The following is a 20734-nucleotide window of genomic DNA, read 5'->3' as shown; positions in this document are numbered from 1 at the left end:
CGAAAAGCACAGGCAAGGCTTCTCTGCAGCTCCCCAAAATAGACAGATACAGTGTCTGAGAAGCTGTAGGCCTGGGCAGCGTACTCCTTGAGAGTTTTCATGCTGGCATTGCACAGTGCATTGTTTCACATTCTTGTCTTTGTTTTACCTGTGCTCTCAACGTTGTTGAATAATACATGCTTATTCCTGGGAAAGGAGGCATCCAAGGAAAAACCTAACACATCATTGTGAAAGAGCACCGACGTAGTCGGCAGGATTTGAACCTGCGCGGGGACACCCCAATGGATTTTGAGTCCATCGCCTTAACCACTCGGCCACGACTACTCACGAGGGGTGGCTGCCACTTAAGCTGAGGTTCTCACTCTCACAGCAGTCTTTTTCTTTCCCTCAGTTCACTCTGCTCCACTGCCTTCCCATCTTTGCCTATCCGTTCTACTGCAAAAAATACACTCGGTCCATACCTGCATACTGACGTGACTCAAAGGCACTATTATAAAGTTCATGTTCCTGGCCAGAGAAAATCAAAAAGGAGGTTGTAAAAGAATGCAGTTATGACACTTTAGGAAAATAATGACACTGTCAGACGCCCCAATAAGGCTACTTCCTTCATGCATCTGATACCTCAGATGGAACTTACTGGCGAGATGATAACTGAAGTTCTTTCCCAATCTCCTTGGCTATTACTCGACATGTGTCTTCTCGACAGCTGGGGTGCACAAGTGGCAGGAGTGCCAGACAGGTAGTCTCATGCCTTCTCCGGCCACTCTTTTGATCCCATTCCCTGCCCAGTGTTTCGCCTTCCTTAGCTCTATTGAGAGTGATAGCTATATTCGGCCTGCTTGTGCAGATGCCATTTAATATGAAGTATAAAATATCACCAAAGGTGAAGTAGCACGTAGTCGGCAGGATTTGAACCTACGCGGGGAGACCCCAATGGATTTCAAGTCCATCGCCTTAACCACTCGGCCACGACTACTTGCTTAAAGCTTTGGTCCATTTTCAACGTAGCTCGTTTCTATTTCTGCTGGCGGTCTAGCCTCTGGACAGAAGCAGTCCTTTTCTAGAGAGGAAGGCCACAATGGCAAAAGTTTGAGCCCTCCCAGGCCGCTGACCCTATTAGTCCTGCTTTTGGAGCCCGCATTTATGCCAGAAGGTATTTCAAAGAATTATGGGAAAATACTGTTCACAAAAGGGACAGCGTAGTTGGCAGGATTCGAACCTGCGCGGGGATACCCCAAGGGATTTCTAGTCCATCGCCTTAACCACTCGGCCACAACTACCCACACAAGTGAATCTCAACAGGGCACTTTACCTCCATCCGTAGTCTTTTTTCTTTCCGTTCACTGGACCATTTTCCCTGCTCTCCTATACATCATTCCTATTCCACAGAAGACTTTCTAAAGCGTCTCAAGCTAAAAGCAGGCATGCATGTGAAATTAGCACTCCTTGTATGTTCATGTTTTGAGACGGGGGGAAAAAATCAGGCCGGAAGAGGTGGTAGCTTTAACGTCAGGGAGATGGCAGCCACGATAGGCACCATGGCAAAACTTCTGTCTTGGAGGCCATGAATGGACTCCACAGAGAGACGGGTTGGTCTTTACAGGTATGAAAAGAAGTGCCTCGTCCAATCTAGGGCCTGTGGCTAGGCGTTTCCTGAGCTGAATTCTCCTTGGAGGAGAGTGGGCGTGTTCAGTTTCTCTGCAGACTAGTGCCTGACAGGTGAGGGAGGGGGAGCAGGATGCATTTGGCCTGGGTTCATATCTTTCTTCTGTGGCTTTAATGGTCTTTGCTTCATATTCTGTTTTACTGACTGCTTTGCATAGAGGCTGCTCCCTTGTTCTCCCACGCAGGAGGCCCTGAAGAGGAATCCCAAAAATGTCATCTGACGTAGTCGGCAGGATTTGAACATACTCGTGGAGACGGCAAATGATATCTAGTCCATCGCCTTAACCACTTGGTAACGACTACTTGGCTCTGCAAGCGGTGCCCCTTTCAACATAGCCCTTCATGTCTTCACAGGCAACCTCACTGGCTCCAGTCATTCCGCTCTGCTCCTTCCTCTTCCTCAGCAATCCTTTGCACTGGCAAGGTGCTTCTCAAAAAACAAATATAGGCACTCCTGCCAATCCACAAGTATTCCGAAGGCTTTGCTGAGGCCCTCTGCAGCCCTTCTTCTTTACAGCACATCAACTGCTGACCTTTGTTTGCCCTAAGGCTTCTGCTTCCATATTGGAGTCATCCCAGGCTTTGGTGATCCCAGCCGTCAGCCCAGCACCTCAGTTGAGCCTTTGAAAGGCTGTCAGGCCCTGCTCCTCTTTCTGTCTTGATATTCTAGCCACATTACTTAATAGGTGAGTGGAGGCGGGCCCAAGAGAGGGTAGTCTCTATGCAAATGAAGTGCTTGGGCATACCTGGGAGTGTCCTTCTGCAAGCCATTCAGCCTCCTGGCTGGTGGCAGGTTTGTTGAGGAGAGCAAGGCCGTGTTGGGCCAGTCCCAAAGCAAAGGCGAGCTCCTTCAGCAGGAGTCCATTTATGCGAGGGACCCTAAGTTACTCAGGCATATATAATAATCACCTTTAGCCCTTACAGAGAGGTTTTGGCCGATCGGGGCCAAAGGGGCGGTGGGGTCAGAAGGCTCAGGGTAAGGGCCTCAGTAGCCTCACCTCTCTTGTTGCCCTAGGTTGCACTGTGGTCTGGGACCTGGCCAAACGCCAATCCTTTTTAACCACACCTGCAGCTCTGCCTAGGCCGAGAAGCAACAGCAGAGAGCTTCCTTCCTGCCCCCTCCTGTGCTTCCCACCAACCTCCTAAATTGACCCCTGTAGAGGAGCTAGCTGCCTTGTCCTTCCCAACAACAATTTATCCAGGCACTCACCCCAGACAGCAGGCTCGAAAAGCACAGGCAAGGCTTCTCTGCAGCTCCCCAAAATAGACAGATACAGTGTCTGAGAAGCTGTAGGCCTGGGCAGCGTACTCCTTGAGAGTTTTCATGCTGGCATTGCACAGTGCATTGTTTCACATTCTTGTCTTTGTTTTACCTGTGCTCTCAACGTTGTTGAATAATACATGCTTATTCCTGGGAAAGGAGGCATCCAAGGAAAAACCTAACACATCATTGTGAAAGAGCACCGACGTAGTCGGCAGGATTTGAACCTGCGCGGGGACACCCCAATGGATTTCGAGTCCATCGCCTTAACCACTCGGCCACGACTACTCACGAGGGGTGGCTGCCACTTAAGCTGAGGTTCTCACTCTCACAGCAGTCTTTTTCTTTCCCTCAGTTCACTCTGCTCCACTGCCTTCCCATCTTTGCCTATCCGTTCTACTGCAAAAAATACACTCGGTCCATACCTGCATACTGACGTGACTCAAAGGCACTATTATAAAGTTCATGTTCCTGGCCAGAGAAAATCAAAAAGGAGGTTGTAAAAGAATGCAGTTATGACACTTTAGGAAAATAATGACACTGTCAGACGCCCCAATAAGGCTACTTCCTTCATGCATCTGATACCTCAGATGGAACTTACTGGCGAGATGATAACTGAAGTTCTTTCCCAATCTCCTTGGCTATTACTCGACATGTGTCTTCTCGACAGCTGGGGTGCACAAGTGGCAGGAGTGCCAGACAGGTAGTCTCATGCCTTCTCCGGCCACTCTTTTGATCCCATTCCCTGCCCAGTGTTTCGCCTTCCTTAGCTCTATTGAGAGTGATAGCTATATTCGGCCTGCTTGTGCAGATGCCATTTAATATGAAGTATAAAATATCACCAAAGGTGAAGTAGCACGTAGTCGGCAGGATTTGAACCTACGCGGGGAGACCCCAATGGATTTCAAGTCCATCGCCTTAACCACTCGGCCACGACTACTTGCTTAAAGCTATGGTCCATTTTCAACGTAGCTCGTTTCTATTTCTGCTGGCGGTCTAGCCTCTGGACAGAAGCAGTCCTTTTCTAGAGAGGAAGGCCACAATGGCAAAAGTTTGAGCCCTCCCAGGCCGCTGACCCTATTAGTCCTGCTTTTGGAGCCCGCATTTATGCCAGAAGGTATTTCAAAGAATTATGGGAAAATACTGTTCACAAAAGGGACAGCGTAGTTGGCAGGATTCGAACCTGCGCGGGGATACCCCAATGGATTTCTAGTCCATCGCCTTAACCACTCGGCCACAACTACCCACACAAGTGAATCTCAACAGGGCACTTTACCTCCATCCGTAGTCTTTTTTCTTTCCGTTCACTGGACCATTTTCCCTGCTCTCCTATACATCATTCCTATTCCACAGAAGACTTTCTAAAGCGTCTCAAGCTAAAAGCAGGCATGCATGTGAAATTAGCACTCCTTGTATGTTCATGTTTTGAGACGGGGGAAAAAAATCAGGCCGGAAGAGGTGGTAGCTTTAACGTCAGGGAGATGGCAGCCACGATAGGCACCATGGCAAAACTTCTGTCTTGGAGGCCATGAATGGACTCCACAGAGAGACGGGTTGGTCTTTACAGGTATGAAAAGAAGTGCCTCGTCCAATCTAGGGCCTGTGGCTAGGCGTTTCCTGAGCTGAATTCTCCTTGGAGGAGAGTGGGCGTGTTCAGTTTCTCTGCAGACTAGTGCCTGACAGGTGAGGGAGGGGGAGCAGGATGCATTTGGCCTGGGTTCATATCTTTCTTCTGTGGCTTTAATGGTCTTTGCTTCATATTCTGTTTTACTGACTGCTTTGCATAGAGGCTGCTCCCTTGTTCTCCCACGCAGGAGGCCCTGAAGAGGAATCCCAAAAATGTCATCTGACGTAGTCGGCAGGATTTGAACATACTCGTGGAGACCCCAAATGATATCTAGTCCATCGCCTTAACCACTTGGTAACGACTACTTGGCTCTGCAAGCGGTGCCCCTTTCAACATAGCCCTTCATGTCTTCACAGGCAACCTCACTGGCTCCAGTCATTCCGCTCTGCTCCTTCCTCTTCCTCAGCAATCCTTTGCACTGGCAAGGTGCTTCTCAAAAAACAAATATAGGCACTCCTGCCAATCCACAAGTATTCCGAAGGCTTTGCTGAGGCCCTCTGCAGCCCTTCTTCTTTACAGCACATCAACTGCTGACCTTTGTTTGCCCTAAGGCTTCTGCTTCCATATTGGAGTCATCCCAGGCTTTGGTGATCCCAGCCGTCAGCCCAGCACCTCAGTTGAGCCTTTGAAAGGCTGTCAGGCCCTGCTCCTCTTTCTGTCTTGATATTCTAGCCACATTACTTAATAGGTGAGTGGAGGCGGGCCCAAGAGAGGGTAGTCTCTATGCAAATGAAGTGCTTGGGCATACCTGGGAGTGTCCTTCTGCAAGCCATTCAGCCTCCTGGCTGGTGGCAGGTTTGTTGAGGAGAGCAAGGCCGTGTTGGGCCAGTCCCAAAGCAAAGGCGAGCTCCTTCAGCAGGAGTCCATTTATGCGAGGGACCCTAAGTTACTCAGGCATATATAATAATCACCTTTAGCCCTTATAGAGAGGTTTTGGCCGATCGTGGCCGATCGGGGCCAAAGGGGCGGTGGGGTCAGAAGGCTCAGGGTAAGGGCCTCAGTAGCCTCACCTCTCTTGTTGCCCTAGGTTGCACTGTGGTCTGGGACCTGGCCAAACGCCAATCCTTTTTAACCACACCTGCAGCTCTGCCTAGGCCAAGAAGCAACAGCAGAGAGCTTCCTTCCTGTGCTTCCCACCAACCTCCTAAATTGACCCCTGTAGAGGAGCTAGCTGCCTTGTCCTTCCCAACAACAATTTATCCAGGCACTCACCCCAGACAGCAGGCTCGAAAAGCACAGGCAAGGCTTCTCTGCAGCTCCCCAAAATAGACAGATACAGTGTCTGAGAAGCTGTAGGCCTGGGCAGCGTACTCCTTGAGAGTTTTCATGCTGGCATTGCACAGTGCATTGTTTCACATTCTTGTCTTTGTTTTACCTGTGCTCTCAACGTTGTTGAATAATACATGCTTATTCCTGGGAAAGGAGGCATCCAAGGAAAAACCTAACACATCATTGTGAAAGAGCACCGACGTAGTCGGCAGGATTTGAACCTGCGCGGGGACACCCCAATGGATTTTGAGTCCATCGCCTTAACCACTCGGCCACGACTACTCACGAGGGGTGGCTGCCACTTAAGCTGAGGTTCTCACTCTCACAGCAGTCTTTTTCTTTCCCTCAGTTCACTCTGCTCCACTGCCTTCCCATCTTTGCCTATCCGTTCTACTGCAAAAAATACACTCGGTCCATACCTGCATACTGACGTGACTCAAAGGCACTATTATAAAGTTCATGTTCCTGGCCAGAGAAAATCAAAAAGGAGGTTGTAAAAGAATGCAGTTATGACACTTTAGGAAAATAATGACACTGTCAGACGCCCCAATAAGGCTACTTCCTTCATGCATCTGATACCTCAGATGGAACTTACTGGCGAGATGATAACTGAAGTTCTTTCCCAATCTCCTTGGCTATTACTCGACATGTGTCTTCTCGACAGCTGGGGTGCACAAGTGGCAGGAGTGCCAGACAGGTAGTCTCATGCCTTCTCCGGCCACTCTTTTGATCCCATTCCCTGCCCAGTGTTTCGCCTTCCTTAGCTCTATTGAGAGTGATAGCTATATTCGGCCTGCTTGTGCAGATGCCATTTAATATGAAGTATAAAATATCACCAAAGGTGAAGTAGCACGTAGTCGGCAGGATTTGAACCTACGCGGGGAGACCCCAATGGATTTCAAGTCCATCGCCTTAACCACTCGGACACGACTACTTGCTTAAAGCTATGGTCCATTTTCAACGTAGCTCGTTTCTATTTCTGCTGGCGGTCTAGCCTCTGGACAGAAGCAGTCCTTTTCTAGAGAGGAAGGCCACAATGGCAAAAGTTTGAGCCCTCCCAGGCCGCTGACCCTATTAGTCCTGCTTTTGGAGCCCGCATTTATGCCAGAAGGTATTTCAAAGAATTATGGGAAAATACTGTTCACAAAAGGGACAGCGTAGTTGGCAGGATTCGAACCTGCGCGGGGATACCCCAATGGATTTCTAGTCCATCGCCTTAACCACTCGGCCACAACTACCCACACAAGTGAATCTCAACAGGGCACTTTACCTCCATCCGTAGTCTTTTTTCTTTCCGTTCACTGGACCATTTTCCCTGCTCTCCTATACATCATTCCTATTCCACAGAAGACTTTCTAAAGCGTCTCAAGCTAAAAGCAGGCATGCATGTGAAATTAGCACTCCTTGTATGTTCATGTTTTGAGACGGGGGGAAAAAATCAGGCCGGAAGAGGTGGTAGCTTTAACGTCAGGGAGATGGCAGCCACGATAGGCACCATGGCAAAACTTCTGTCTTGGAGGCCATGAATGGACTCCACAGAGAGACGGGTTGGTCTTTACAGGTATGAAAAGAAGTGCCTCGTCCAATCTAGGGCCTGTGGCTAGGCGTTTCCTGAGCTGAATTCTCCTTGGAGGAGAGTGGGCGTGTTCAGTTTCTCTGCAGACTAGTGCCTGACAGGTGAGGGAGGGGGAGCAGGATGCATTTGGCCTGGGTTCATATCTTTCTTCTGTGGCTTTAATGGTCTTTGCTTCATATTCTGTTTTACTGACTGCTTTGCATAGAGGCTGCTCCCTTGTTCTCCCACGCAGGAGGCCCTGAAGAGGAATCCCAAAAATGTCATCTGACGTAGTCGGCAGGATTTGAACATACTCGTGGAGACGGCAAATGATATCTAGTCCATCGCCTTAACCACTTGGTAACGACTACTTGGCTCTGCAAGCGGTGCCCCTTTCAACATAGCCCTTCATGTCTTCACAGGCAACCTCACTGGCTCCAGTCATTCCGCTCTGCTCCTTCCTCTTCCTCAGCAATCCTTTGCACTGGCAAGGTGCTTCTCAAAAAACAAATATAGGCACTCCTGCCAATCCACAAGTATTCCGAAGGCTTTGCTGAGGCCCTCTGCAGCCCTTCTTCTTTACAGCACATCAACTGCTGACCTTTGTTTGCCCTAAGGCTTCTGCTTCCATATTGGAGTCATCCCAGGCTTTGGTGATCCCAGCCGTCAGCCCAGCACCTCAGTTGAGCCTTTGAAAGGCTGTCAGGCCCTGCTCCTCTTTCTGTCTTGATATTCTAGCCACATTACTTAATAGGTGAGTGGAGGCGGGCCCAAGAGAGGGTAGTCTCTATGCAAATGAAGTGCTTGGGCATACCTGGGAGTGTCCTTCTGCAAGCCATTCAGCCTCCTGGCTGGTGGCAGGTTTGTTGAGGAGAGCAAGGCCGTGTTGGGCCAGTCCCAAAGCAAAGGCGAGCTCCTTCAGCAGGAGTCCATTTATGCGAGGGACCCTAAGTTACTCAGGCATATATAATAATCACCTTTAGCCCTTATAGAGAGGTTTTGGCCGATCGTGGCCGATCGGGGCCAAAGGGGCGGTGGGGTCAGAAGGCTCTGGGTAAGGGCCTCAGTAGCCTCACCTCTCTTGTTGCCCTAGGTTGCACTGTGGTCTGGGACCTGGCCAAACGCCAATCCTTTTTAACCACACCTGCAGCTCTGCCTAGGCCGAGAAGCAACAGCAGAGAGCTTCCTTCCTGCCCCTTCCTGTGCTTCCCACCAACCTCCTAAATTGACCCCTGTAGAGGAGCTAGCTGCCTTGTCCTTCCCAACAACAATTTATCCAGGCACTCACCCCAGACAGCAGGCTCGAAAAGCACAGGCAAGGCTTCTCTGCAGCTCCCCAAAATAGACAGATACAGTGTCTGAGAAGCTGTAGGCCTGGGCAGCGTACTCCTTGAGAGTTTTCATGCTGGCATTGCACAGTGCATTGTTTCACATTCTTGTCTTTGTTTTACCTGTGCTCTCAACGTTGTTGAATAATACATGCTTATTCCTGGGAAAGGAGGCATCCAAGGAAAAACCTAACACATCATTGTGAAAGAGCACCGACGTAGTCGGCAGGATTTGAACCTGCGCGGGGACACCCCAATGGATTTCGAGTCCATCGCCTTAACCACTCGGCCACGACTACTCACGAGGGGTGGCTGCCACTTAAGCTGAGGTTCTCACTCTCACAGCAGTCTTTTTCTTTCCCTCAGTTCACTCTGCTCCACTGCCTTCCCATCTTTGCCTATCCGTTCTACTGCAAAAAATACACTCGGTCCATACCTGCATACTGACGTGACTCAAAGGCACTATTATAAAGTTCATGTTCCTGGCCAGAGAAAATCAAAAAGGAGGTTGTAAAAGAATGCAGTTATGACACTTTAGGAAAATAATGACACTGTCAGACGCCCCAATAAGGCTACTTCCTTCATGCATCTGATACCTCAGATGGAACTTACTGGCGAGATGATAACTGAAGTTCTTTCCCAATCTCCTTGGCTATTACTCGACATGTGTCTTCTCGAGAGCTGGGGTGCACAAGTGGCAGGAGTGCCAGACAGGTAGTCTCATGCCTTCTCCGGCCACTCTTTTGATCCCATTCCCTGCCCAGTGTTTCGCCTTCCTTAGCTCTATTGAGAGTGATAGCTATATTCGGCCTGCTTGTGCAGATGCCATTTAATATGAAGTATAAAATATCACCAAAGGTGAAGTAGCACGTAGTCGGCAGGATTTGAACCTACGCGGGGAGACCCCAATGGATTTCAAGTCCATCGCCTTAACCACTCGGCCACGACTACTTGCTTAAAGCTATGGTCCATTTTCAACATAGCTCGTTTCTATTTCTGCTGGCGGTCTAGCCTCTGGACAGAAGCAGTCCTTTTCTAGAGAGGAAGGCCACAATGGCAAAAGTTTGAGCCCTCCCAGGCCGCTGACCCTATTAGTCCTGCTTTTGGAGCCCGCATTTATGCCAGAAGGTATTTCAAAGAATTATGGGAAAATACTGTTCACAAAAGGGACAGCGTAGTTGGCAGGATTCGAACCTGCGCGGGGATACCCCAATGGATTTCTAGTCCATCGCCTTAACCACTCGGCCACAACTACCCACACAAGTGAATCTCAACAGGGCACTTTACCTCCATCCGTAGTCTTTTTTCTTTCCGTTCACTGGACCATTTTCCCTGCTCTCCTATACATCATTCCTATTCCACAGAAGACTTTCTAAAGCGTCTCAAGCTAAAAGCAGGCATGCATGTGAAATTAGCACTCCTTGTATGTTCATGTTTTGAGACGGGGGGAAAAAATCAGGCCGGAAGAGGTGGTAGCTTTAACGTCAGGGAGATGGCAGCCACGATAGGCACCATGGCAAAACTTCTGTCTTGGAGGCCATGAATGGACTCCACAGAGAGACGGGTTGGTCTTTACAGGTATGAAAAGAAGTGCCTCGTCCAATCTAGGGCCTGTGGCTAGGCGTTTCCTGAGCTGAATTCTCCTTGGAGGAGAGTGGGCGTGTTCAGTTTCTCTGCAGACTAGTGCCTGACAGGTGAGGGAGGGGGAGCAGGATGCATTTGGCCTGGGTTCATATCTTTCTTCTGTGGCTTTAATGGTCTTTGCTTCATATTCTGTTTTACTGACTGCTTTGCATAGAGGCTGCTCCCTTGTTCTCCCACGCAGGAGGCCCTGAAGAGGAATCCCAAAAATGTCATCTGACGTAGTCGGCAGGATTTGAACATACTCGTGGAGACGGCAAATGATATCTAGTCCATCGCCTTAACCACTTGGTAACGACTACTTGGCTCTGCAAGCGGTGCCCCTTTCAACATAGCCCTTCATGTCTTCACAGGCAACCTCACTGGCTCCAGTCATTCCGCTCTGCTCCTTCCTCTTCCTCAGCAATCCTTTGCACTGGCAAGGTGCTTCTCAAAAAACAAATATAGGCACTCCTGCCAATCCACAAGTATTCCGAAGGCTTTGCTGAGGCCCTCTGCAGCCCTTCTTCTTTACAGCACATCAACTGCTGACCTTTGTTTGCCCTAAGGCTTCTGCTTCCATATTGGAGTCATCCCAGGCTTTGGTGATCCCAGCCGTCAGCCCAGCACCTCAGTTGAGCCTTTGAAAGGCTGTCAGGCCCTGCTCCTCTTTCTGTCTTGATATTCTAGCCACATTACTTAATAGGTGAGTGGAGGCGGGCCCAAGAGAGGGTAGTCTCTATGCAAATGAAGTGCTTGGGCATACCTGGGAGTGTCCTTCTGCAAGCCATTCAGCCTCCTGGCTGGTGGCAGGTTTGTTGAGGAGAGCAAGGCCGTGTTGGGCCAGTCCCAAAGCAAAGGCGAGCTCCTTCAGCAGGAGTCCATTTATGCGAGGGACCCTAAGTTACTCAGGCATATATAATAATCACCTTTAGCCCTTAAAGAGAGGTTTTGGCCGATCGGGGCCAAAGGGGCGGTGGGGTCAGAAGGCTCAGGGTAAGGGCCTCAGTAGCCTCACCTCTCTTGTTGCCCTAGGTTGCACTGTGGTCTGGGACCTGGCCAAACGCCAATCCTTTTTAACCACACCTGCAGCTCTGCCTAGGCCGAGAAGCAACAGCAGAGAGCTTCCTTCCTGCCCCTTCCTGTGCTTCCCACCAACCTCCTAAATTGACCCCTGTAGAGGAGCTAGCTGCCTTGTCCTTCCCAACAACAATTTATCCAGGCACTCACCCCAGACAGCAGGCTCGAAAAGCACAGGCAAGGCTTCTCTGCAGCTCCCCAAAATAGACAGATACAGTGTCTGAGAAGCTGTAGGCCTGGGCAGCGTACTCCTTGAGAGTTTTCATGCTGGCATTGCACAGTGCATTGTTTCACATTCTTGTCTTTGTTTTACCTGTGCTCTCAACGTTGTTGAATAATACATGCTTATTCCTGGGAAAGGAGGCATCCAAGGAAAAACCTAACACATCATTGTGAAAGAGCACCGACGTAGTCGGCAGGATTTGAACCTTCGCGGGGACACCCCAATGGATTTCGAGTCCATCGCCTTAACCACTCGGCCACGACTACTCACGAGGGGTGGCTGCCACTTAAGCTGAGGTTCTCACTCTCACAGCAGTCTTTTTCTTTCCCTCAGTTCACTCTGCTCCACTGCCTTCCCATCTTTGCCTATCCGTTCTACTGCAAAAAATACACTCGGTCCATACCTGCATACTGACGTGACTCAAAGGCACTATTATAAAGTTCATGTTCCTGGCCAGAGAAAATCAAAAAGGAGGTTGTAAAAGAATGCAGTTATGACACTTTAGGAAAATAATGACACTGTCAGACGCCCCAATAAGGCTACTTCCTTCATGCATCTGATACCTCAGATGGAACTTACTGGCGAGATGATAACTGAAGTTCTTTCCCAATCTCCTTGGCTATTACTCGACATGTGTCTTCTCGAGAGCTGGGGTGCACAAGTGGCAGGAGTGCCAGACAGGTAGTCTCATGCCTTCTCCGGCCACTCTTTTGATCCCATTCCCTGCCCAGTGTTTCGCCTTCCTTAGCTCTATTGAGAGTGATAGCTATATTCGGCCTGCTTGTGCAGATGCCATTTAATATGAAGTATAAAATATCACCAAAGGTGAAGTAGCACGTAGTCGGCAGGATTTGAACCTACGCGGGGAGACCCCAATGGATTTCAAGTCCATCGCCTTAACCACTCGGCCACGACTACTTGCTTAAAGCTATGGTCCATTTTCAACGTAGCTCGTTTCTATTTCTGCTGGCGGTCTAGCCTCGGAACAGAAGCAGTCCTTTTCTAGAGAGGAAGGCCACAATGGCAAAAGTTTGAGCCCTCCCAGGCCGCTGACCCTATTAGTCCTGCTTTTGGAGCCCGCATTTATGCCAGAAGGTATTTCAAAGAATTATGGGAAAATACTGTTCACAAAAGGGACAGCGTAGTTGGCAGGATTCGAACCTGCACGGGGATACCCCAATGGATTTCTAGTCCATCGCCTTAACCACTCGGCCACAACTACCCACACAAGTGAATCTCAACAGGGCACTTTACCTCCATCCGTAGTCTTTTTTCTTTCCGTTCACTGGACCATTTTCCCTGCTCTCCTATACATCATTCCTATTCCACAGAAGACTTTCTAAAGCGTCTCAAGCTAAAAGCAGGCATGCATGTGAAATTAGCACTCCTTGTATGTTCATGTTTTGAGACGGGGGGAAAAAATCAGGCCGGAAGAGGTGGTAGCTTTAACGTCAGGGAGATGGCAGCCACGATAGGCACCATGGCAAAACTTCTGTCTTGGAGGCCATGAATGGACTCCACAGAGAGACGGGTTGGTCTTTACAGGTATGAAAAGAAGTGCCTCGTCCAATCTAGGGCCTGTGGCTAGGCGTTTCCTGAGCTGAATTCTCCTTGGAGGAGAGTGGGCGTGTTCAGTTTCTCTGCAGACTAGTGCCTGACAGGTGAGGGAGGGGGAGCAGGATGCATTTGGCCTGGGTTCATATCTTTCTTCTGTGGCTTTAATGGTCTTTGCTTCATATTCTGTTTTACTGACTGCTTTGCATAGAGGCTGCTCCCTTGTTCTCCCACGCAGGAGGCCCTGAAGAGGAATCCCAAAAATGTCATCTGACGTAGTCGGCAGGATTTGAACATACTCGTGGAGACGCCAAATGATATCTAGTCCATCGCCTTAACCACTTGGTAACGACTACTTGGCTCTGCAAGCGGTGCCCCTTTCAACATAGCCCTTCATGTCTTCACAGGCAACCTCACTGGCTCCAGTCATTCCGCTCTGCTCCTTCCTCTTCCTCAGCAATCCTTTGCACTGGCAAGGTGCTTCTCAAAAAACAAATATAGGCACTCCTGCCAATCCACAAGTATTCCGAAGGCTTTGCTGAGGCCCTCTGCAGCCCTTCTTCTTTACAGCACATCAACTGCTGACCTTTGTTTGCCCTAAGGCTTCTGCTTCCATATTGGAGTCATCCCAGGCTTTGGTGATCCCAGCCGTCAGCCCAGCACCTCAGTTGAGCCTTTGAAAGGCTGTCAGGCCCTGCTCCTCTTTCTGTCTTGATATTCTAGCCACATTACTTAATAGGTGAGTGGAGGCGGGCCCAAGAGAGGGTAGTCTCTATGCAAATGAAGTGCTTGGGCATACCTGGGAGTGTCCTTCTGCAAGCCATTCAGCCTCCTGGCTGGTGGCAGGTTTGTTGAGGAGAGCAAGGCCGTGTTGGGCCAGTCCCAAAGCAAAGGCGAGCTCCTTCAGCAGGAGTCCATTTATGCGAGGGACCCTAAGTTACTCAGGCATATATAATAATCACCTTTAGCCCTTAAAGAGAGGTTTTGGCCGATCGGGGCCAAAGGGGCGGTGGGGTCAGAAGGCTCAGGGTAAGGGCCTCAGTAGCCTCACCTCTCTTGTTGCCCTAGGTTGCACTGTGGTCTGGGACCTGGCCAAACGCCAATCCTTTTTAACCACACCTGCAGCTCTGCCTAGGCCAAGAAGCAACAGCAGAGAGCTTCCTTCCTGTGCTTCCCACCAACCTCCTAAATTGACCCCTGTAGAGGAGCTAGCTGCCTTGTCCTTCCCAACAACAATTTATCCAGGCACTCACCCCAGACAGCAGGCTCGAAAAGCACAGGCAAGGCTTCTCTGCAGCTCCCCAAAATAGACAGATACAGTGTCTGAGAAGCTGTAGGCCTGGGCAGCGTACTCCTTGAGAGTTTTCATGCTGGCATTGCACAGTGCATTGTTTCACATTCTTGTCTTTGTTTTACCTGTGCTCTCAACGTTGTTGAATAATACATGCTTATTCCTGGGAAAGGAGGCATCCAAGGAAAAACCTAACACATCATTGTGAAAGAGCACCGACGTAGTCGGCAGGATTTGAACCTGCGCGGGGACACCCCAATGGATTTTGAGTCCATCGCCTTAACCACTCGGCCACGACTACTCACGAGGGGTGGCTGCCACTTAAGCTGAGGTTCTCACTCTCACAGCAGTCTTTTTCTTTCCCTCAGTTCACTCTGCTCCACTGCCTTCCCATCTTTGCCTATCCGTTCTACTGCAAAAAATACACTCGGTCCATACCTGCATACTGACGTGACTCAAAGGCACTATTATAAAGTTCATGTTCCTGGCCAGAGAAAATCAAAAAGGAGGTTGTAAAAGAATGCAGTTATGACACTTTAGGAAAATAATGACACTGTCAGACGCCCCAATAAGGCTACTTCCTTCATGCATCTGATACCTCAGATGGAACTTACTGGCGAGATGATAACTGAAGTTCTTTCCCAATCTCCTTGGCTATTACTCGACATGTGTCTTCTCGACAGCTGGGGTGCACAAGTGGCAGGAGTGCCAGACAGGTAGTCTCATGCCTTCTCCGGCCACTCTTTTGATCCCATTCCCTGCCCAGTGTTTCGCCTTCCTTAGCTCTATTGAGAGTGATAGCTATATTCGGCCTGCTTGTGCAGATGCCATTTAATATGAAGTATAAAATATCACCAAAGGTGAAGTAGCACGTAGTCGGCAGGATTTGAACCTACGCGGGGAGACCCCAATGGATTTCAAGTCCATCGCCTTAACCACTCGGCCACGACTACTTGCTTAAAGCTTTGGTCCATTTTCAACGTAGCTCGTTTCTATTTCTGCTGGCGGTCTAGCCTCTGGACAGAAGCAGTCCTTTTCTAGAGAGGAAGGCCACAATGGCAAAAGTTTGAGCCCTCCCAGGCCGCTGACCCTATTAGTCCTGCTTTTGGAGCCCGCATTTATGCCAGAAGGTATTTCAAAGAATTATGGGAAAATACTGTTCACAAAAGGGACAGCGTAGTTGGCAGGATTCGAACCTGCGCGGGGATACCCCAAGGGATTTCTAGTCCATCGCCTTAACCACTCGGCCACAACTACCCACACAAGTGAATCTCAACAGGGCACTTTACCTCCATCCGTAGTCTTTTTTCTTTCCGTTCACTGGACCATTTTCCCTGCTCTCCTATACATCATTCCTATTCCACAGAAGACTTTCTAAAGCGTCTCAAGCTAAAAGCAGGCATGCATGTGAAATTAGCACTCCTTGTATGTTCATGTTTTGAGACGGGGGGAAAAAATCAGGCCGGAAGAGGTGGTAGCTTTAACGTCAGGGAGATGGCAGCCACGATAGGCACCATGGCAAAACTTCTGTCTTGGAGGCCATGAATGGACTCCACAGAGAGACGGGTTGGTCTTTACAGGTATGAAAAGAAGTGCCTCGTCCAATCTAGGGCCTGTGGCTAGGCGTTTCCTGAGCTGAATTCTCCTTGGAGGAGAGTGGGCGTGTTCAGTTTCTCTGCAGACTAGTGCCTGACAGGTGAGGGAGGGGGAGCAGGATGCATTTGGCCTGGGTTCATATCTTTCTTCTGTGGCTTTAATGGTCTTTGCTTCATATTCTGTTTTACTGACTGCTTTGCATAGAGGCTGCTCCCTTGTTCTCCCACGCAGGAGGCCCTGAAGAGGAATCCCAAAAATGTCATCTGACGTAGTCGGCAGGATTTGAACATACTCGTGGAGACGGCAAATGATATCTAGTCCATCGCCTTAACCACTTGGTAACGACTACTTGGCTCTGCAAGCGGTGCCCCTTTCAACATAGCCCTTCATGTCTTCACAGGCAACCTCACTGGCTCCAGTCATTCCGCTCTGCTCCTTCCTCTTCCTCAGCAATCCTTTGCACTGGCAAGGTGCTTCTCAAAAAACAAATATAGGCACTCCTGCCAATCCACAAGTATTCCGAAGGCTTTGCTGAGGCCCTCTGCAGCCCTTCTTCTTTACAGCACATCAACTGCTGACCTTTGTTTGCCCTAAGGCTTCTGCTTCCATATTGGAGTCATCCCAGGCTTTGGTGATCCCAGCCGTCAGCCCAGCACCTCAGTTGAGCCTTTGAAAGGCTGTCAGGCCCTGCTCCTCTTTCTGTCTTGATATTCTAGCCACATTACTTAATAGGTGAGTGGAGGCGGGCCCAAGAGAGGGTAGTCTCTATGCAAATGAAGTGCTTGGGCATACCTGGGAGTGTCCTTCTGCAAGCCATTCAGCCTCCTGGCTGGTGGCAGGTTTGTTGAGGAGAGCAAGGCCGTGTTGGGCCAGTCCCAAAGCAAAGGCGAGCTCCTTCAGCAGGAGTCCATTTATGCGAGGGACCCTAAGTTACTCAGGCATATATAATAATCACCTTTAGCCCTTATAGAGAGGTTTTGGCCGATCGTGGCCGATCGGGGCCAAAGGGGCGGTGGGGTCAGAAGGCTCTGGGTAAGGGCCTCAGTAGCCTCACCTCTCTTGTTGCCCTAGGTTGCACTGTGGTCTGGGACCTGGCCAAACGCCAATCCTTTTTAACCACACCTGCAGCTCTGCCTAGGCCGAGAAGCAACAGCAGAGAGCTTCCTTCCTGCCCCTTCCTGTGCTTCCCACCAACCTCCTAAATTGACCCCTGTAGAGGAGCTAGCTGCCTTGTCCTTCCCAACAACAATTTATCCAGGCACTCACCCCAGACAGCAGGCTCGAAAAGCACAGGCAAGGCTTCTCTGCAGCTCCCCAAAATAGACAGATACAGTGTCTGAGAAGCTGTAGGCCTGGGCAGCGTACTCCTTGAGAGTTTTCATGCTGGCATTGCACAGTGCATTGTTTCACATTCTTGTCTTTGTTTTACCTGTGCTCTCAACGTTGTTGAATAATACATGCTTATTCCTGGGAAAGGAGGCATCCAAGGAAAAACCTAACACATCATTGTGAAAGAGCACCGACGTAGTCGGCAGGATTTGAACCTGCGCGGGGACACCCCAATGGATTTCGAGTCCATCGCCTTAACCACTCGGCCACGACTACTCACGAGGGGTGGCTGCCACTTAAGCTGAGGTTCTCACTCTCACAGCAGTCTTTTTCTTTCCCTCAGTTCACTCTGCTCCACTGCCTTCCCATCTTTGCCTATCCGTTCTACTGCAAAAAATACACTCGGTCCATACCTGCATACTGACGTGACTCAAAGGCACTATTATAAAGTTCATGTTCCTGGCCAGAGAAAATCAAAAAGGAGGTTGTAAAAGAATGCAGTTATGACACTTTAGGAAAATAATGACACTGTCAGACGCCCCAATAAGGCTACTTCCTTCATGCATCTGATACCTCAGATGGAACTTACTGGCGAGATGATAACTGAAGTTCTTTCCCAATCTCCTTGGCTATTACTCGACATGTGTCTTCTCGAGAGCTGGGGTGCACAAGTGGCAGGAGTGCCAGACAGGTAGTCTCATGCCTTCTCCGGCCACTCTTTTGATCCCATTCCCTGCCCAGTGTTTCGCCTTCCTTAGCTCTATTGAGAGTGATAGCTATATTCGGCCTGCTTGTGCAGATGCCATTTAATATGAAGTATAAAATATCACCAAAGGTGAAGTAGCACGTAGTCGGCAGGATTTGAACCTACGCGGGGAGACCCCAATGGATTTCAAGTCCATCGCCTTAACCACTCGGCCACGACTACTTGCTTAAAGCTATGGTCCATTTTCAACATAGCTCGTTTCTATTTCTGCTGGCGGTCTAGCCTCTGGACAGAAGCAGTCCTTTTCTAGAGAGGAAGGCCACAATGGCAAAAGTTTGAGCCCTCCCAGGCCGCTGACCCTATTAGTCCTGCTTTTGGAGCCCGCATTTATGCCAGAATGTATTTCAAAGAATTATGGGAAAATACTGTTCACAAAAGGGACAGCGTAGTTGGCAGGATTCGAACCTGCGCGGGGATACCCCAATGGATTTCTAGTCCATCGCCTTAACCACTCGGCCACAACTACCCACACAAGTGAATCTCAACAGGGCACTTTACCTCCATCCGTAGTCTTTTTTCTTTCCGTTCACTGGACCATTTTCCCTGCTCTCCTATACATCATTCCTATTCCACAGAAGACTTTCTAAAGCGTCTCAAGCTAAAAGCAGGCATGCATGTGAAATTAGCACTCCTTGTATGTTCATGTTTTGAGACGGGGGGAAAAAATCAGGCCGGAAGAGGTGGTAGCTTTAACGTCAGGGAGATGGCAGCCACGATAGGCACCATGGCAAAACTTCTGTCTTGGAGGCCATGAATGGACTCCACAGAGAGACGGGTTGGTCTTTACAGGTATGAAAAGAAGTGCCTCGTCCAATCTAGGGCCTGTGGCTAGGCGTTTCCTGAGCTGAATTCTCCTTGGAGGAGAGTGGGCGTGTTCAGTTTCTCTGCAGACTAGTGCCTGACAGGTGAGGGAGGGGGAGCAGGATGCATTTGGCCTGGGTTCATATCTTTCTTCTGTGGCTTTAATGGTCTTTGCTTCATATTCTGTTTTACTGACTGCTTTGCATAGAGGCTGCTCCCTTGTTCTCCCACGCAGGAGGCCCTGAAGAGGAATCCCAAAAATGTCATCTGACGTAGTCGGCAGGATTTGAACATACTCGTGGAGACGGCAAATGATATCTAGTCCATCGCCTTAACCACTTGGTAACGACTACTTGGCTCTGCAAGCGGTGCCCCTTTCAACATAGCCCTTCATGTCTTCACAGGCAACCTCACTGGCTCCAGTCATTCCGCTCTGCTCCTTCCTCTTCCTCAGCAATCCTTTGCACTGGCAAGGTGCTTCTCAAAAAACAAATATAGGCACTCCTGCCAATCCACAAGTATTCCGAAGGCTTTGCTGAGGCCCTCTGCAGCCCTTCTTCTTTACAGCACATCAACTGCTGACCTTTGTTTGCCCTAAGGCTTCTGCTTCCATATTGGAGTCATCCCAGGCTTTGGTGATCCCAGCCGTCAGCCCAGCACCTCAGTTGAGCCTTTGAAAGGCTGTCAGGCCCTGCTCCTCTTTCTGTCTTGATATTCTAGCCACATTACTTAATAGGTGAGTGGAGGCGGGCCCAAGAGAGGGTAGTCTCTATGCAAATGAAGTGCTTGGGCATACCTGGGAGTGTCCTTCTGCAAGCCATTCAGCCTCCTGGCTGGTGGCAGGTTTGTTGAGGAGAGCAAGGCCGTGTTGGGCCAGTCCCAAAGCAAAGGCGAGCTCCTTCAGCAGGAGTCCATTTATGCGAGGGACCCTAAGTTACTCAGGCATATATAATAATCACCTTTAGCCCTTAAAGAGAGGTTTTGGCCGATCGGGGCCAAAGGGGCGGTGGGGTCAGAAGGCTCAGGGTAAGGGCCTCAGTAGCCTCACCTCTCTTGTTGCCCTAGGTTGCACTGTGGTCTGGGACCTGGCCAAACGCCAATCCTTTTTAACCACACCTGCAGCTCTGCCTAGGCCGAGAAGCAACAGCAGAGAGCTTCCTTCCTGCCCCTTTCTGTGCTTCCCACCAACCTCCTAAATTGACCCCTGTAGAGGAGCTAGCTGCCTTGTCCTTCCCAACAACAATTTATCCAGGCACTCACCCCAGACAGCAGGCTCGAAAAGCACAGGCAAGGCTTCTCTGCAGCTCCCCAAAATAGACAGATACAGTGTCTGAGAAGCTGTAGGCCTGGGCAGCGTACTCCTTGAGAGTTTTCATGCTGGCATTGCACAGTGCATTGTTTCACATTCTTGTCTTTGTTTTACCTGTGCTCTCAACGTTGTTGAATAATACATGCTTATTCCTGGGAAAGGAGGCATCCAAGGAAAAACCTAACACATCATTGTGAAAGAGCACCGACGTAGTCGGCAGGATTTGAACCTGCGCGGGGACACCCCAATGGATTTCGAGTCCATCGCCTTAACCACTCGGCCACGACTACTCACGAGGGGTGGCTGCCACTTAAGCTGAGGTTCTCACTCTCACAGCAGTCTTTTTCTTTCCCTCAGTTCACTCTGCTCCACTGCCTTCCCATCTTTGCCTATCCGTTCTACTGCAAAAAATACACTCGGTCCATACCTGCATACTGACGTGACTCAAAGGCACTATTAT

The 20734-nt window shown here is 49.7% G+C and overlaps 22 non-coding genes across 22 annotated transcripts; all 22 read right to left on the bottom strand.

Annotated features, from left to right (window-relative positions):
- Positions 1–242: 242 nt before the first annotated feature.
- On the bottom strand, positions 243–324 carry TRNAL-CAA (transfer RNA leucine (anticodon CAA)). The gene has a single exon. It is a non-coding gene; the product is annotated as a tRNA-Leu (tRNA).
- Positions 325–894: 570 nt separating this feature from the next.
- TRNAS-UGA (transfer RNA serine (anticodon UGA)) lies at positions 895–976 on the bottom strand. The gene has a single exon. It is a non-coding gene; the product is annotated as a tRNA-Ser (tRNA).
- A 222-nt stretch (positions 977–1198) lies between these two features.
- Positions 1199–1280, bottom strand: TRNAS-AGA (transfer RNA serine (anticodon AGA)). Its single transcript has one exon. It is a non-coding gene; the product is annotated as a tRNA-Ser (tRNA).
- Positions 1281–3132: 1852 nt separating this feature from the next.
- Positions 3133–3214, bottom strand: TRNAS-CGA (transfer RNA serine (anticodon CGA)). Its single transcript has one exon. It is a non-coding gene; the product is annotated as a tRNA-Ser (tRNA).
- Positions 3215–3784: 570 nt separating this feature from the next.
- Positions 3785–3866, bottom strand: TRNAS-UGA (transfer RNA serine (anticodon UGA)). The gene has a single exon. It is a non-coding gene; the product is annotated as a tRNA-Ser (tRNA).
- Positions 3867–4088: 222 nt separating this feature from the next.
- Positions 4089–4170, bottom strand: TRNAS-AGA (transfer RNA serine (anticodon AGA)). The gene has a single exon. It is a non-coding gene; the product is annotated as a tRNA-Ser (tRNA).
- A 1852-nt stretch (positions 4171–6022) lies between these two features.
- On the bottom strand, positions 6023–6104 carry TRNAL-CAA (transfer RNA leucine (anticodon CAA)). The gene has a single exon. It is a non-coding gene; the product is annotated as a tRNA-Leu (tRNA).
- A 570-nt stretch (positions 6105–6674) lies between these two features.
- TRNAS-UGA (transfer RNA serine (anticodon UGA)) lies at positions 6675–6756 on the bottom strand. Its single transcript has one exon. It is a non-coding gene; the product is annotated as a tRNA-Ser (tRNA).
- Positions 6757–6978: 222 nt separating this feature from the next.
- Positions 6979–7060, bottom strand: TRNAS-AGA (transfer RNA serine (anticodon AGA)). Its single transcript has one exon. It is a non-coding gene; the product is annotated as a tRNA-Ser (tRNA).
- A 1862-nt stretch (positions 7061–8922) lies between these two features.
- TRNAS-CGA (transfer RNA serine (anticodon CGA)) lies at positions 8923–9004 on the bottom strand. Its single transcript has one exon. It is a non-coding gene; the product is annotated as a tRNA-Ser (tRNA).
- A 570-nt stretch (positions 9005–9574) lies between these two features.
- Positions 9575–9656, bottom strand: TRNAS-UGA (transfer RNA serine (anticodon UGA)). The gene has a single exon. It is a non-coding gene; the product is annotated as a tRNA-Ser (tRNA).
- Positions 9657–9878: 222 nt separating this feature from the next.
- TRNAS-AGA (transfer RNA serine (anticodon AGA)) lies at positions 9879–9960 on the bottom strand. Its single transcript has one exon. It is a non-coding gene; the product is annotated as a tRNA-Ser (tRNA).
- Positions 9961–11812: 1852 nt separating this feature from the next.
- TRNAS-CGA (transfer RNA serine (anticodon CGA)) lies at positions 11813–11894 on the bottom strand. The gene has a single exon. It is a non-coding gene; the product is annotated as a tRNA-Ser (tRNA).
- Positions 11895–12464: 570 nt separating this feature from the next.
- On the bottom strand, positions 12465–12546 carry TRNAS-UGA (transfer RNA serine (anticodon UGA)). Its single transcript has one exon. It is a non-coding gene; the product is annotated as a tRNA-Ser (tRNA).
- A 222-nt stretch (positions 12547–12768) lies between these two features.
- On the bottom strand, positions 12769–12850 carry TRNAS-AGA (transfer RNA serine (anticodon AGA)). The gene has a single exon. It is a non-coding gene; the product is annotated as a tRNA-Ser (tRNA).
- A 1842-nt stretch (positions 12851–14692) lies between these two features.
- TRNAL-CAA (transfer RNA leucine (anticodon CAA)) lies at positions 14693–14774 on the bottom strand. Its single transcript has one exon. It is a non-coding gene; the product is annotated as a tRNA-Leu (tRNA).
- A 570-nt stretch (positions 14775–15344) lies between these two features.
- TRNAS-UGA (transfer RNA serine (anticodon UGA)) lies at positions 15345–15426 on the bottom strand. Its single transcript has one exon. It is a non-coding gene; the product is annotated as a tRNA-Ser (tRNA).
- Positions 15427–15648: 222 nt separating this feature from the next.
- On the bottom strand, positions 15649–15730 carry TRNAS-AGA (transfer RNA serine (anticodon AGA)). Its single transcript has one exon. It is a non-coding gene; the product is annotated as a tRNA-Ser (tRNA).
- A 1862-nt stretch (positions 15731–17592) lies between these two features.
- TRNAS-CGA (transfer RNA serine (anticodon CGA)) lies at positions 17593–17674 on the bottom strand. Its single transcript has one exon. It is a non-coding gene; the product is annotated as a tRNA-Ser (tRNA).
- Positions 17675–18244: 570 nt separating this feature from the next.
- Positions 18245–18326, bottom strand: TRNAS-UGA (transfer RNA serine (anticodon UGA)). Its single transcript has one exon. It is a non-coding gene; the product is annotated as a tRNA-Ser (tRNA).
- Positions 18327–18548: 222 nt separating this feature from the next.
- TRNAS-AGA (transfer RNA serine (anticodon AGA)) lies at positions 18549–18630 on the bottom strand. Its single transcript has one exon. It is a non-coding gene; the product is annotated as a tRNA-Ser (tRNA).
- Positions 18631–20482: 1852 nt separating this feature from the next.
- On the bottom strand, positions 20483–20564 carry TRNAS-CGA (transfer RNA serine (anticodon CGA)). The gene has a single exon. It is a non-coding gene; the product is annotated as a tRNA-Ser (tRNA).
- Positions 20565–20734: the final 170 nt, after the last annotated feature.

This window comes from Pleurodeles waltl, chromosome 7 (assembly GCF_031143425.1).
Source record: "Pleurodeles waltl isolate 20211129_DDA chromosome 7, aPleWal1.hap1.20221129, whole genome shotgun sequence".
Taxonomy (NCBI): Eukaryota; Metazoa; Chordata; class Amphibia; order Caudata; family Salamandridae; genus Pleurodeles; species Pleurodeles waltl.
Note: the sequence above shows the minus strand (reverse complement) of the source record. Positions and strands in the feature narration are given on the sequence as shown.